This window comes from Gastrolobium bilobum, unplaced genomic scaffold (assembly GCF_033153095.1).
Source record: "Gastrolobium bilobum isolate Gb01-03AN ecotype WA unplaced genomic scaffold, APGP_CSIRO_Gbil_v1 utg18749, whole genome shotgun sequence".
NCBI lineage: Eukaryota > Viridiplantae > Streptophyta > Magnoliopsida > Fabales > Fabaceae > Gastrolobium > Gastrolobium bilobum.
The window spans coordinates 99,291-114,124 of record NW_026895204.1 but is presented as its reverse complement, the minus strand read 5'-3'; the positions used below and the strand labels follow the sequence as shown (position 1 = coordinate 114,124).

The 14,834-nt window shown below is 38.6% G+C and overlaps 1 long non-coding RNA gene across 1 annotated transcript; it reads right to left on the bottom strand.

Annotated features, from left to right (window-relative positions):
- Window positions 1–6,248: 6,248 nt before the first annotated feature.
- Window positions 6,249–8,115, bottom strand: LOC133299646 (uncharacterized). The gene is made up of 3 exons (XR_009749960.1): window positions 7,545–8,115; window positions 7,373–7,466; window positions 6,249–6,485 (listed from the first exon to the last, which is right to left on the bottom strand). It is a non-coding gene; the product is annotated as an uncharacterized LOC133299646 (long non-coding RNA).
- Between the last annotated feature and the right edge of the window lie 6,719 nt (window positions 8,116–14,834).

Sequence of the window (14,834 nt, the reverse complement as noted above, 5' to 3'; positions counted from 1 at the left end):
CTCATGTCCTTGGCTGTCTCTTCTGCCCCTCCAGTTGATAAACTTACGGGTAAGATTTTACACCCATCTTGGATCATCGACAGTGGTGCATCCCAACACATGACGGGCACACTCTCCTATCTATCCAATGTGCATTCTATTTCTCCTTGTTCTGTGGGACTGCCGAATGGAGTTCATGATATTGCTACGCAATGTGGCAGCATTACTTTGGGCTCTTCTCTTCATCTCTCCAATGTTCTTTATGTCCCTTCGTTGGCTTGTAATTTGATTTCTGTATCTCAGCTTCTGCGCCAGTCTTGCTTGGCATTGTTTGTTAATTCTGTTTGTTTGATACAGGACCTAAAGCAGAAGAGGACGATTGGAACGGGTGTTGAACGAGAAGGGGTGTATATATTGTGTGCATCATCAGCTTCTGCTCATATTGCCAGTACGTCAGATTCTGCAGCACTATGGCATCGTCGTCTAGGACATCCATCTTCCCGTTATTTATCTTTGTTACCTTTTATTTCCAATGCAAACAATTTGGCTCCTTGTGACGTTTGTTGTAAAGCCAAACAACCACGAAGTCCTTTTCCTATTAATAATAAACGTTGTTTACATCCTTTTGATTTACTTCACTGTGATATATGGGGGCCATATCATATGGCATCTACAACTGGTGCCCGCTATTTTTTAACTGTAGTCGATGATTTTAGTAGACATGTTTGGATTTTTTTGATGCGCAATAAAACTCTTCCACATGTTTACTTCGGTTTCTCCACTTGGTTCGCACCCAATATGATGCATCTGTTAAGCGAATTCAGAGTGATAATGGGACTGAATTTTTGTCATCTGTAGTCCAAGAGGCTCTCTCATCCTACGGTATTCATCATCAATTATCATGCACTTACACCCCACAGCAAAATGGACGCGTTGAACGTCGTCATCGTCACATCCTCAACGTGGCTCGTGCTTTGCGTTTTGATGGTCACTTACCTATATCTCTTTGGGGAGAATGCATCTTGACCGCTGCTCACCTCATCAACAGGACACCGACTCCACTCCTTGGTGGTCAGTGTCCCTATGAAGTTTTGCATGGCACTCCACCAAAGTATGATCACTTACGGGTCTTTGGGAGTTTATGTTACACTACTGTTTTACCCAAACCACATGACAAGTTCGCTCCTCGCTCCCGTAAGTGTGTGTTTGTTGGCTACCCTTTCAACAAAAAAGGATGGAAGGTCATGGATATCTCCACTCATGAAATATTTGTTTCTCGTGATGTTTTATTTCATGAAACTATTTTTCCATTGGCTGCAACTTCATCTGCACCTTCTGTCCCTGTACCGTCACCACAAGCTGTCTTCACCGATTATGATGTGGCACCTGTTACTGCTATTGATACTCCCACAGCGGAGCTTGATGACAGGGGGAGTTCGTCCTCCCCAGTTCCGGGTTCTATTACTTCATCCACGGATGTCCCTGGTTCACCCGTTCCGTTGACAGAACCCAACACTGCATCTGTGGCAGATATTCGTGAACAGCGTGCCAGACGTCCCCCATCTCATTTAAAGGATTATGTATGCAACACAATGACTACACCCTTTCCTCGTCTCTCCACTTCTCCAATCGACTCAGGTATTCAATATTCCATTGATCATTATGTTTCTAATGCATTATTTTCTTCGCACCATCAGATTTTTCTTGCCGCCGTGGATAGTAACCTGGAACCCAAATCATTTAAAGAGGCTATGCAATATCCTCATTGGCAGAAAGCCATGCAAGCCGAAATTGATGCATTGGAAGCCAATCATACTTGGCAAATTCAACCTCTCCCTTCTGGTAAGAAAGCTATTCCATGTAAGTGGGTGTACCGCATCAAGTACAATTCTGATGGAACCATTGAACGCTATAAAGCGCGTCTGGTTATTGCTGGGAACAATCAGATCGAAGGAGAAGATTACACTGAGACTTTTGCACCGGTGGCTAAAATGACAAGTGTGCGTACATTTTTATCTGTAGCTGTAGCTCGAAAATGGAGCATTTTTCAGCTGGATGTTCAAAATGCCTTTCTCCATGGCGATTTGGATGAAGAAGTCTTTATGCGTTTTCCTCCCGGTTTCTCCCAAACCAAGTCTGGTCACGCCTGTAAGCTTCAACGTTCACTTTATGGTCTCAAGCAATCCCCACGAAATTGGTTTGCTAAGCTTCGTAGTTCTCTCCTCAGTTTCGGCTTTGTTCAGTCTCGTGCTGATTATACGTTGTTCACTTACTCGACTGGTTCCCATTATGTTGCTATACTTGTCTATGTAGATGATATTTTGTTGGCAGGTAGTGATCCTTCTCTCTGTGACCGTGTCAAAGCTCATTTACAAACCTGGTTTAAAATCAAAGATCTTGGTCCCCTCAAGTATTTTCTTGGCATTGAATTTGCTCGAAGCAAGACCGGTTTGTTTCTTACTCAACGCAAATTTGCTTTGGATATTCTTAAGGAATGTGGACTTCAAAGTTGTAAACCGGTTGCTTATCCTATGGATCCCAATCACAAGCTTGCTCTTGCTGAAGGACCTCCGTTTGATGATCCTAAACGTTATAGACGTATTGTTGGCCGTCTTGTATATCTCACGATTACACGACCAGAACTTAGTTATGCAGTTCACACACTTTCTCAGTTTTTGCAGCATCCTATGCAGATACATTACGATGCGGCTATTCGTGTTCTTCGGTACATTAAGTCCAATCCTGGCCAAGGACTCCTTCTTCGATCTGACAGTGATCTTCTTCTTCGTGCCTATTGTGATTCGGATTGGGCTAGTTGTCCCTTGACTCGAAAATCAGTCACTGGTTATTTTGTTACTCTTGGACATTCTCCTATTTCTTGGAAAACCAAGAAGCAAAACACAATATCCCGCTCCTCTGCTGAAGCTGAATACCGTGCCATGGCAGCTGCGACTTCTGAGCTTATTTGGTTAAAGTCTTTTCTCAGCTCTCTTGATATTCCTCATGCAGCCCCTATGCAACTGTTTTGTGACAGTCAGTCTGCTATTCATATTGCTTCTAATCCAGTGTTCCATGAGCGTACCAAGCATATCGAGTTAGATTGCCATTTTGTTCGGGACTATCTTCTCAGCAAGACTATTTCTACTCAACATATCCCCACTAGTTCTCAACCCGCAGATATTATGACCAAAGCACTTGGATCCAAACAATTCGATTTTTTGACTTCCAAGTTGGGCATCTCCTCCCTCCATGCTCCACCTTGAGGGGGAGTATTAGAGTAGCATTAATTTGTTAGGATCCTGATTGTAACTATCACGGTTTGTTACCTTGTATATTAAAATAGATTAGCTTGATTTATGCTTTCTGTTCCTTAGTTTTAGCTGATTTCCTGATGTAAATAGATTAGCTTGATTTATGCTTTCTGTTCCTTAAGTTTAGTTGATTTCCTGATGTAAATAGATTAGCTTGATTTATGCTTTCTGTTCCTTAAGTTTAGCTGATTTCCTGATGTAACCAATTGTAAATCTTGGTCTATATAATAGACCCAATTTGATATATCATCAAGCTGCGAATGACAGCAACTTCTGTTATAATTCAAATCTTTGTCAAATCTTTCTCAAAGAACACAAAAATTAAACCATTTATTCAACAATAACTCATATGGTCGAACCATACATCATCAAGTACAAAAATTTTATTAAAAAATTTTATGCTATGTTCATGAACAATTCATCTAACTAAAACACAAAATCATCAAGATCAAAATGAACAAAATCAAGAATCCTAATTTTATTCATATTGTAGAGATATGCCATGAACCCTTCATGCATTTTTAAAATAAAAAATATGGAGAAAATAATGCATTTGAATATTCACTTCATGGCCAAATCATATTCCTTTCTAAAAGATGTTTCTTTTGTAAACTTTCACTAAGAATCAAAACAAACAAAACCATGAGTGCATGTAAGATATATGAACACCATAATCATATTAAACATGTTCATAAAAAGACAATCCACATGCAAAGTATTAATCTTTAACAACTTTAAAGAACTTTTGACTGTGAAAAATAATTTTCACAAACAAAGTACCATCACCCGCCGATGGTAAAGTGACCGGGCTCTGATACCACTTGAAAGTAAAATGGCCTTGAAGGCCGTAGCATGTGAGAGGGAAAAACAAAATTTTTCTTATGCGGAATCACACATGCAATCAAGAATCATGCTTTATGGCAGTATGATATTACCTTTGTTTGTGAGTTCAAAACTCCAAGACGATCAGTGTTACGTTTGAAGGGTTCAAACCCTCTAACGTTGATCCACACCACCCACGTCAAGATGCAAGAACTCTTCTTGTCAAGCCACCAATTGACCACCATAGAGAGGCTTGCTATGCGCTCAATAGGTGAAGAAGGAGGCTAGGTAAATGTGTTTTAGAAGAGTGAAGTCTTCAACATGAAAACTTCACAAGAGTGGGAATGAATTGGAGTAAAATTGGCTAGGTCTTTTTCTGAAAACCTTAAGGAGAACTTACCCCTAGTATACGCACAAGAGAGTGAGATAGTGAGTGAAATCAAATCAGAATTTTCACTTAAAAAACCAATGAAAGTGGCGCACAAGAGAGGAGAAAAAGGTGGAGTTGTTGCAATTCAAAATTCCCAACAACCTACCTTTGAATCCTCATGAGACTAAGTCTCTATCTAGTCAAGATTCTGAACTAATGGTCATCATATGACCATCCTATTCATGCGCCCCATTCAGCCCCAAAAGGGTTCCAAATACTTTGAGTTGTTGCATTCAAGTTTGAACCAACTAGCTCACTAATTCTCTCAACAACCAAATCTGATTGAAGCTTGTTTGTTTGAAAAAGATGACACTCATCTCCAACCAAAGTGGCGCCCCAAATCAGCCTTTGGAGATCTCCATAGATCTTCTCTTGATACAAGAAATTTGTTCCAACAAGATCTCATCTTATCCTTTTTTTATGAAATAACTTTTCATAGCCAATTCAAATTCGAATTCAAACATTTAAATTCAAATGTTCAAACATTTAAATTCTAAATTCAAATTTCAAATTTCAAAATTCAAATTCAAAATTCAAATTTCAAAATTCAAATTTCAAAATTCAAATTTCAAATTCAAATTTCAAATTTCAAATTTCAAATTCAAATTTCAAAATTCAAATTTCAAATTCAAAATTCAAAATATTTGATAATTAATTTAACCAATTAAATTAATTAGTAATGTCTTGGACCATCCAAGCCCATTAACCATACTATGCGCCCTCTCCCTCTTAGGTGGGCTTCCAAACTTCATCTTGGGCTAATAACCTTTATTAGGCCCAATACCTTTAATGCTAGATCATCATGACAATAAGGTGTTAGTGTGTGACCCATTAAGTCCAACATAGCCACTGACATAAATGGGCTTGGGCCCAATAAGCCCATAACCCATTTAATGACAACACAGAACACTAGCAATGCTTTGTTGCCCCAGAGCTAGTTAGATTAATGACTTGATCATCCTATTACACATATTTTGTTGCCGTATGTATCTCATTTCGTCTCGGTTACCTTCCCATTAAACCTAGGGTAAGGAAACGTATCAACCCTTGCGGTTTAGGGTAAGCTTTTTTCGAAATAGGGAATCTTCAATTTACTGACTGTAAAGGCAGATCATCTCATGATCTCTTTTACTATGCATAGATTCCCGAGTCCCTGTAAATGTCATCCCGATTTCTCCGGTTTACAGATAACCTAATCTCTCACAGAGATTTGACGAATTCCTTCAGCTTATCACCCTAGCCCTGTGCTCTTTCAGGACAAGCCCAACAGTATACCTATGAGTCTCCATGTTTCAGGCAGACGAGGTATACAATCAAAGCATGCCTTCTAGAACACAGTCTAGGTAATAACTTCTGGTCTAAGGAAAGACATACCCAAATGTAAAGAGACTACTCTAATGATACTCTATGTGAGATTTCCTCATAGAGTCTCTTTGTGGGTCTGTTCAATGCGAGCTATACCCTTATAGGTCCACCCACGACTTTAGCTAAGACATCTCCATATCTGTAGCACATGATGTCTTTACCTTGTATCCAAATACAAGTAGATAAGTCGTGCTAGTCTTACCCGAGATCACTGATCCCCATTCTCAGTGTCTCTAGATTAGGAACATAAAATTAGGAATAAACGTGCGGTATCCTTGAATCCTCATGATCGTGATCTCATCACAGATACTCAAGAGATACTTGTTCTATTCCAAGGGGTTTATCCAGTTACTCATATAAAATATTAACAATAATATTGAGACAAAATATGAAACAGGATAAAAAGTGCTTTTATTTATTTGCGACAATATAAATGGTCCACATATGTCCTAATCTAATCAAAAGATTGTCTCTAGGACATCCATATACTAACAATGCCACCAGACACTTACCTCGCGTGCCACAAATATTAATCAAATAGCAGCAATAATCAGTCCACACTCAAGGGTTACGCGCACCTAAGCAAAAATATATAAGTAAGAATCATACGTCACATTACTTCCTATACGCAGCATACGATTTCGCTCTTTTTGACCCTTAGTTCCCAATCGGTGAATAGGGATCTTTTTCTAATAATTTTCTGATTTCAAAAGAATATTATTAATTTATTAACAGTGACAATCCAATGTTCCTCAAGCATGACAAGTCGAGTTCAATACAAAAGAATAGTCCTATGATTGTAAATTAACGTTTTCTACTATATTCATCCTAAGGTTTAATCGAATTCTATGTCCGTAAGCTAAATGAATTTTCTGTCATATACTTAAATTACCAATTCAGCCCCCTTTTTGCTAGGGGTTTGCGCACCTAAAGCATCAAAATCAAATCAGAATTCATCTCTTTATATCATATAAGTTACAGACAATTTATATGCCTACTAATACTAGTCTTCCTTCGGTTTCAATTGCCCCTATGGTAACTAAATTTTTCTGACTTCACACTACTTTATCAACTTGTTAACAACAATAAAATTCAAGGTTTCATGAACACTCAGATTCGGTTTTTAGGACCATCCCCTAAGGAATTCTAATTCTTTCTTTAATATAACCCTACTACTCTCACTTAACCATGGATAATTCAATTATAGCATGTTGTCTTTAACAAAATTAACACATGCAACTTAATTAATTTTTCTAATTCCAGCTACCGTCCAACCAAATTAATGGGAGCAATTTCCAAGCTCACCAATTGGATTCTCCTTGTGCTTACAAGCACCAAGTTCATGGGTATTCCCAATGGCAGAACGCAAAGGAGAAGAATGGCAAAACATCTTCTTCTTAAATACTAAAAAAAATGTGCCGAATCAAATAGGGGAAAAGGAGAGGACACGGTTTCAGATTCCTACCTTGCATATGTTCCCAACTAGCTCCCAAATCAGTTCGTGAGCCTCAACCAAAAGAGGGCAGCACCCTCACATTCCCACTGTCCAAGGGTGAAAACTGAAAACACATAATAAACATCCCACTCATCCTTTCTCATGCCAAAATCAGAAAGCAAGTAATGTGTGAATTCCTCACTTGTTCTTGCGAATTAAGGAAGTTGAGTCAGAACTCAAGATTGCTGGTCTTTCTTGTCATAAGTCGGGTTTGCCGCTGCATGCAGGGGAGTTCCATTAAGAACGGAAAGGGTGACCGGCATGCAATTGACTCTCCTCATCAAATCGAAGAGGGAAGGATACACAAGTGAGTAGAGAAATTTCTACACCTCTTTGCATGTAACTCACGGCCGAACAAGACAAGCATGAAAAATGGACTCATGTTGTGCTCTCCTTGGCTGCTGCCACTCAGCCGAACCATACAGGGAAAAATGGAAACTTGAATGGTCGTTCCCCTCTTAGATAACTCATGGTTTGTGGGGAATAGGGGAGGAAAAGAGCCTGCGAGCTTTCGGCTTGATGGACGATTGAATCAAGAGAAGAATAATAGAGGATGGGCTTAGGTGTTTGGGGTATTCTCCCTAGGAGCTCGCGGCCTTGTGCACATGGGGTGACTGATTCATCTTCTTGGCTAGAAGAAATAAGCAACCTGATGGTTGTCTTTTCTCCTATGTTGTGCGCACTAGGTGGAGAACAAGGTAGATGAAGATTGGCTCTTGCCCAATAGAATCGCATGCATGCAGATTTCACTTGGTTACTTAGGGATAATGCTTAAAGGGAATTTGGGCTGAACTTAAATTCTCCAAAGGCTTGGGCCGTCGCCCTCTTGGGCTAGATGGTCCCTAATTAACTAAGCCATATTGTTTTATGTAATTTATCAAGTATGATATAGGGTTTCATTGTATGTTAGCACTTAAAATTAATCTTATCCTATACTTACCTGTAGTTCAATTTTATGGCATGTGTTCCCCTCCCCAATTGTACTTTAATTATTTTCCTAATAATTATTATCCCATGTTCCCATTAGGTAGTAACTAGGGCTTCTACCTATATTGTAATTAACTTAATACTATACTTCTTGACTAGTATTTCGAATTATTTAAATATGGGAAAAGTGTCTATACATTTAAATTACACAACTTACATCCTTTCACTCTCACAAAGAGGTGGGACCCACAAATTTATTTTTTTTGTCAACTCTCTCTCCTCCTTTATCTATCTCTTTCTCTCTCTTAAAATGACACAACTTTACATCCTTCAAAATTATACACACTTTTCCCTTTAAATATATATAAATATACTCACTTATAATTTCCATAAGAATAATTTTTCCTAATTTAGATTAATTCCACCTTAAACATAAATTGAATTCGAACTTCAAGCATGCTTCACATCCCTAATTGTAAGTTATGTAATTTCCTAATTATCCGGGATGTTACAGCTAGTTAGGTTAATGACATGATCATTCTATTAAATGTATTTGGTTACCGTATGTATTTCCTTTCATCTCGGTTACCTTCCCATTAAACCTAGGGTGAGGAGATGTATCAACTCTTGCGGTTTAGGGTAAGCTTTAATTCGAAATAGGGAATCTTCAATTTATTAACTCTAAAGGCAGATCATCTCATGATCTCTTTTACTATGCATAAATTCCCGAGTCCCGTAAATGTCATTCCGATTTCTCCGGTTTACAAATAACCTAATCCCTCACAGAGATTTGACGAATTCCTTCAGCTTATCACCCTAGGCTTGTGTTCTTTCAGGACATGCCCAAAGGTATACCTATGAATCTCCATGTTTCAGGCAGACGAGGTATACAATCAAAACATGCATGTAGAACATGCCTTTTCCTTACTGAGATTTCTGTTTAGAGATCTCACCCCACGTTTGGGGCGCTTATTTCAGGTTCAGGTAACCCAGGGGCTGAGACCTCTAGCGGCAGGAGACCGAAGCTTAGTTGATTGACATGTTTGCTGATTATGCTGATGCACCTGCTTAGTGTTTATGCTTTATCCATTTTCATGCTGTTTGTATTGAGACTTGATGAGTATGTTGTTTATTTGCTGAGCATGAGGATTGTCCATGCCACATTGATTTGACGATGTTTAGTTTATTCGAGTTGTATAATTGTATCAGGATTATGTCCGGACTATGTGTTGTAGATCCGTGACTTAGATACTCACTCATTTATTTATGAGGTATTTCAGTTAGTTGTCTTTTGCAATTTACATACAGGCGATGTTTTTATGAAATTGATTAAGTAATCAACTTGGCTAAGTTTAATGACGTCATAATTGAAAAGAAAAAGATTTCCCGCAAATTTAATTAAGCGTGGCTTAATACGATGACATGTTAACAAACCGGGTATACACGGGGTGTTACAGTGGGAACTGACCCTCATTGCGGCCAGCTCGCATCTCCTCCAACATGACCCTCATCGTGGTCATGTTTGCTAGCATGTTTGCCTCAAGAACATCTTCCGTGGCCTTCCGGTCCGTCTCTCGAACGGCGTCCATCATTGCTAAGTTTGCCAATCTAGCGGCCTCTTGATCGGCTAGTCTAGCCGCCTGCATCTCAGCCAATGCAGTCAGGACCGGGTCGGGTTAACCCTCAGTCATCTCACGATTTCTCCGCGGTAGTACCATGACTCTGCAAAGTTACACAAAGAATGAGTTGATCAGGCCCACACAATGTTGTCACATATGCATCATCATAGCAAAACCCAATAGAGAAAACACACAAGACAGCAAAACATCCTAAGTTATTGCAGTACATACAGGCTTTTTCCTAGAAAGTGCTCTGATACCATAAAATGTAACACCCCGTGTATACCCGGTTTGATAACATGTCATCGTATTAAGCCACGCTTAATTAAAAATGTGAAATATCTTTTTCTGTTCAATTATGACATCATTAATATTAACCAAGTTGATTACTTAGTTCCTTTTCACAATATTACCTGTATGTAAATTGCAATTAAACAACTAACTGAAATACCTCATAAAATAAATAACTGAAAGTGGGTCTCTAGTCACGGAACTACCACACCTAGACCAGATAGATCCTGATAGTTTATACAACTCAAATAAACTTAGACATCGTCAAATCAATGTGGCATGGATAATCCTCATGCTCACCCAATAAACAACATACTCATCAGGTCTCAATACAAACAACATGATAATGAATAAGGCATAAACACTAAATAAGTACATCAGCATAATCAGCAAGCATATCAATCAACTAAGCTCCGGCCTCCTGTCGCTAGAGGTCTCAATCCCTGGGTTACCTAAACCTGAAATAAGCGCCCCAAACATGGGGTGACATCTCTAAACAGAAATCTCAGTAAGGCAAGGGGTCCTGAAGGATTTCTCCACCCCAAGCTCACTTACATGTGCAATATACGTTCCAAAAGCAGTTTAACAATATAAGTTGCAAAATAGTGCAATGCAGCAGATAATCATGTCATGTGAGTTAACTATTCTACTGGCCAGAGAAATACAGGATTTACACACGTCTATTACCCACATAGTACACGCCCATGTCGTACCTACTCACAGGATTATCATCCCGTCTAGGCGAAGCATCACATACATATCATAAGCATTTGCACTTAACAGCTCAAAAGCATTTCAATAAAGCAATAAATGAAAACACATCATGCATATAGCCCATTCCCCCATGGGGTATGGTGGAACCATTGTTGGCTAAACCAAGAACACGAAAGCTTACCTTGCGAGCTAACTATCCAAGCCAAGAGTCCACAAAAGCTCACAGTCCACAAACAGCAAGATCACAATCTGTTTTAGACCAACAATCATATCAATATTCATACTCCACAAGCATATGACATAAAGACATGCTTTCCTCTTATGTTTCTTGTCTTTAGGCTTCTCACAAAGCCATAAGCCCTTAATCACATAGATTCTTACTTAGATAAGTCCTTACAGAAGTACACATTAACCAATTATGGGTCAACAAACCCAAAATAGCATTTTGTGTGAATAATATCGTTACTGTCTCGAACTTCCCAGAATATCTGGATCTTTGTCAGGGCAATATCCGGATATCAATATCCGGATATGCATATCCGAATATCATATCCAGATATCCATATTCATATATATCAAGACCCCATATCCGGATATCAATATCCGAATATCATATCTGGATATTTCGTGACAGAATGCAGTTCTGCATTTCGCGAGATATCCTTCCCAAAGGTAGCTTTTTTAACGATTCCAGAGGCTTAAACATGCATTTCTAGGTGTGTTTAACCTTACTCAGCCTTAAGTTATCAACTTTAGTTCATTACAAGCATCAAGGCTTCATTTTTAACAAAGGAAACTTAAGAACAAAAGTGATGATCATACCACAAGCTCAAAATAGAGGTGAATTGTAACACCCCGTATATATCTGGTATGTTATCATATCATCGAATTAAGCTGCGCTTAATTAAAAATACAGAATATCTTATTCTTTTCAATTATGATGTCATTAATCATTACCAACTTGCTTACTTAATCATTTAATAAAACATTGCCTGTATGTAAATTGCAAAAGACAGCTAACTGAAATACCTCATTAAATTAAACAACATAAATATGTCTCTAGTCATGGAACAACAACACGTAGACCGAACAACCCTGATTGTTTATATAACTCAGTTAAACTTAAACATAACAGAAATCCAAGTGGCATGGACAAATCTCATGCTCACCCAAATAAGGCACAAGCCCAACAGCAGTCTCAACAGCAACAATATAATGAAAGCAAGCTAAAAACATAACATTAGCAGATATATCCAGCATCCAACCATGACAGCATAAAAACAGTAATATCATCAACTAAGCTCCGGCCTCCTGCCGCTAGAGGCATCAGCCTCCAAGTTACCTGATCCTGAAATAAGAGCCCCAAACGTGGGGTGAGATCTCTAAACAAGAAATCTTAGTAAGACAAGGGGTCCTCAAGGATCTTCCACCCCAAACTCACTTACATGTGCAATATAAGTTCAAAAGCATTTATCAGTATAAGTTCCAAAACTATGCAGTGCAACAGATATTCACGCCATGTGTGTCAAAACTATTCTACTGGCCAGAGAAATGCAAGAATATGTCTATTACCTACATAGTACAAGGAACATCGCTTGCACCTCACCCACAGCCTCACCATCTTGTATGTACTACATACTCAGACTTACCGTATAGGTGGAACACCACATGCATATCATAAAGGCACTCGCATATAACAACTCAATAGCATTTATCATAACAGTACATGAAAACAACATCATGCATATAAACCATCCCCCCATGGGACATGGTGGAACCAAAAATGGCAAAGCCGAGGACACGAAAGCTTACCTCTTAAGCTAATTATCCAATCCAAGAGTCAACACAAATCTCAAAGTCTACAAACAGCAATATCACAATCTGTTTAGACCAATTATAACATCAATATTCATACTCTATAAGAATGCTCAAAAAGACAACGCTTTTCTCTTACGTTTTACGTCTTTAGGCTCCTCACAAAGCCACAAGCCCTTAATCACATAGATTCTAACTTAGTTAATTATTACAGAGATTCAACATACCTCATCATGGGTCCATAAACCCATAAATATCATTCTGTAGGAACAGTGCAGCCACTGTTCATCGAAAACCCAGAATATCTGGATATTCCTCGGGGACATATCCGGATATCCAGAAACCCATATCCGGATATCAATATCCGGATATTTCTATCAAAATATCCGGATATTTCGCGATAGAATGCAGTTTTGCATTTTCGCGAAGATATCCCTTCAAGGTTCCATTTTAACGCTTAAACACGTTAAAGCATGCATCTCTAAGTCCATTTAGGTTAACATACCAGTTGGTTACTTAAACAAATCATTAAACATGCCAGGACACCTCTTTTAACCATTAAAACTCATGCTCAAAGGTTTAACAACATACCCAAGCTTCAAACTCAGAAAAGAAAGGCTCTTGGAGCTCCCAAAGGTTCTGACTTTGAAGTGTACGAAAATGGCACACCACCAAGCTTCTTCCTCACCAAAAATGGCTTCTTGAAGCCTCTAATGGCAAGAACAATGGCTCACATCAAAGGATACACCAACTCAGCCCCTTAAAACAGACTCAAACAGCCACCCAAACTCAGAATGCAAAGCTTTTCACTCACCCAAGTCTCAACCACACTCAACCAAGGTGTTTAGATGAAGAAAGTAGAGGGAAATGGCTTCAAACTCACACAAAAGAAGCACCAAGGCAATGGAACAGTGTTTAGAGCAAATGGTCAGCCTCCATTCACGTAGGAGATAACTGAACGCCTAGGGTTTTGTGCTAAAAACATATATATAGCCACTTAAGAATTAAACACACAGTATTAGCAATAATTGCTACGCTGAACATTTTAATCCCAAACTTAGGATTCTGAACCTACTCATTTTTACAAGATTTATAATATTTTTATTTTATTTTTCGCAACACCTTTCTGGTACGCGCTTTTCCATAGTCAGTATCATTTCTGGCACCAGTTCTCATTATTTTAACTTGAGACTTGAAATCACAGTCCTACATATTATTCTAGGAATATTCATGCACTTATTATAATTTTTCGAGATACTTCATCGGTACGCATTTATACCGAATAGCAAAACCGGTATCTGCACTTTTCACTTTCAGCATTATTATTCACTTACCATAATTATTTAAGCCTTATAATAATTATTAGGGTCAATTATGGAATTATTTCTTAATTTCACATAATTAATCAATTAATTTCCTTAATTAACGGTGCAGGTTCTTACATGAATGATGTTCTTGGAGCTCTCACTGCAACTCCACACGTCTGATCTTACGAGGTTACGAAAATGGTGGTCCAAGCTTGGTTCTTTCTCACCAAAGATCACTACTTGGAGCTCAAAATGCCATGACAATGGCTTCACCCTCACAACTCAGAAACACAACCCCTTCCCAACACACACACAACAGCTAGAACTTAGAAAAGGTGACTCTTTCCCACTCACAATGCTAGCTCACACAAGGCCAAGGCATTTTGGTGAAGATTGCAAGGAGAAAATATGGCAACTTGGTTGAGTTTCAAAGGAGGAGAGGGTGGCAGCCTCAAAACATCAGAAATGACCCACGTAGAATCTGATATGGCCTAGGGTTTTGAGCCAAGAGTTGTATTTAAAGCTAGTTTAAGTTAAAGCACACTGTATTAGCACTAATAGCTACGCTTAGCATTTTAATCCCAAACTTAGGATTCTGAACCTACTCATCTTTTTAAGATTTGTCATATTTTTATTTTATTTTTCGCAGTACTTTTCCGGTACGCGCTTTTACATAGCCAATATCAGTTCTGGCACCAATTCTCATTATTTTGACTTGAAACTTGTTTTATCAGTCCTATATATTATTCTAGGAATATT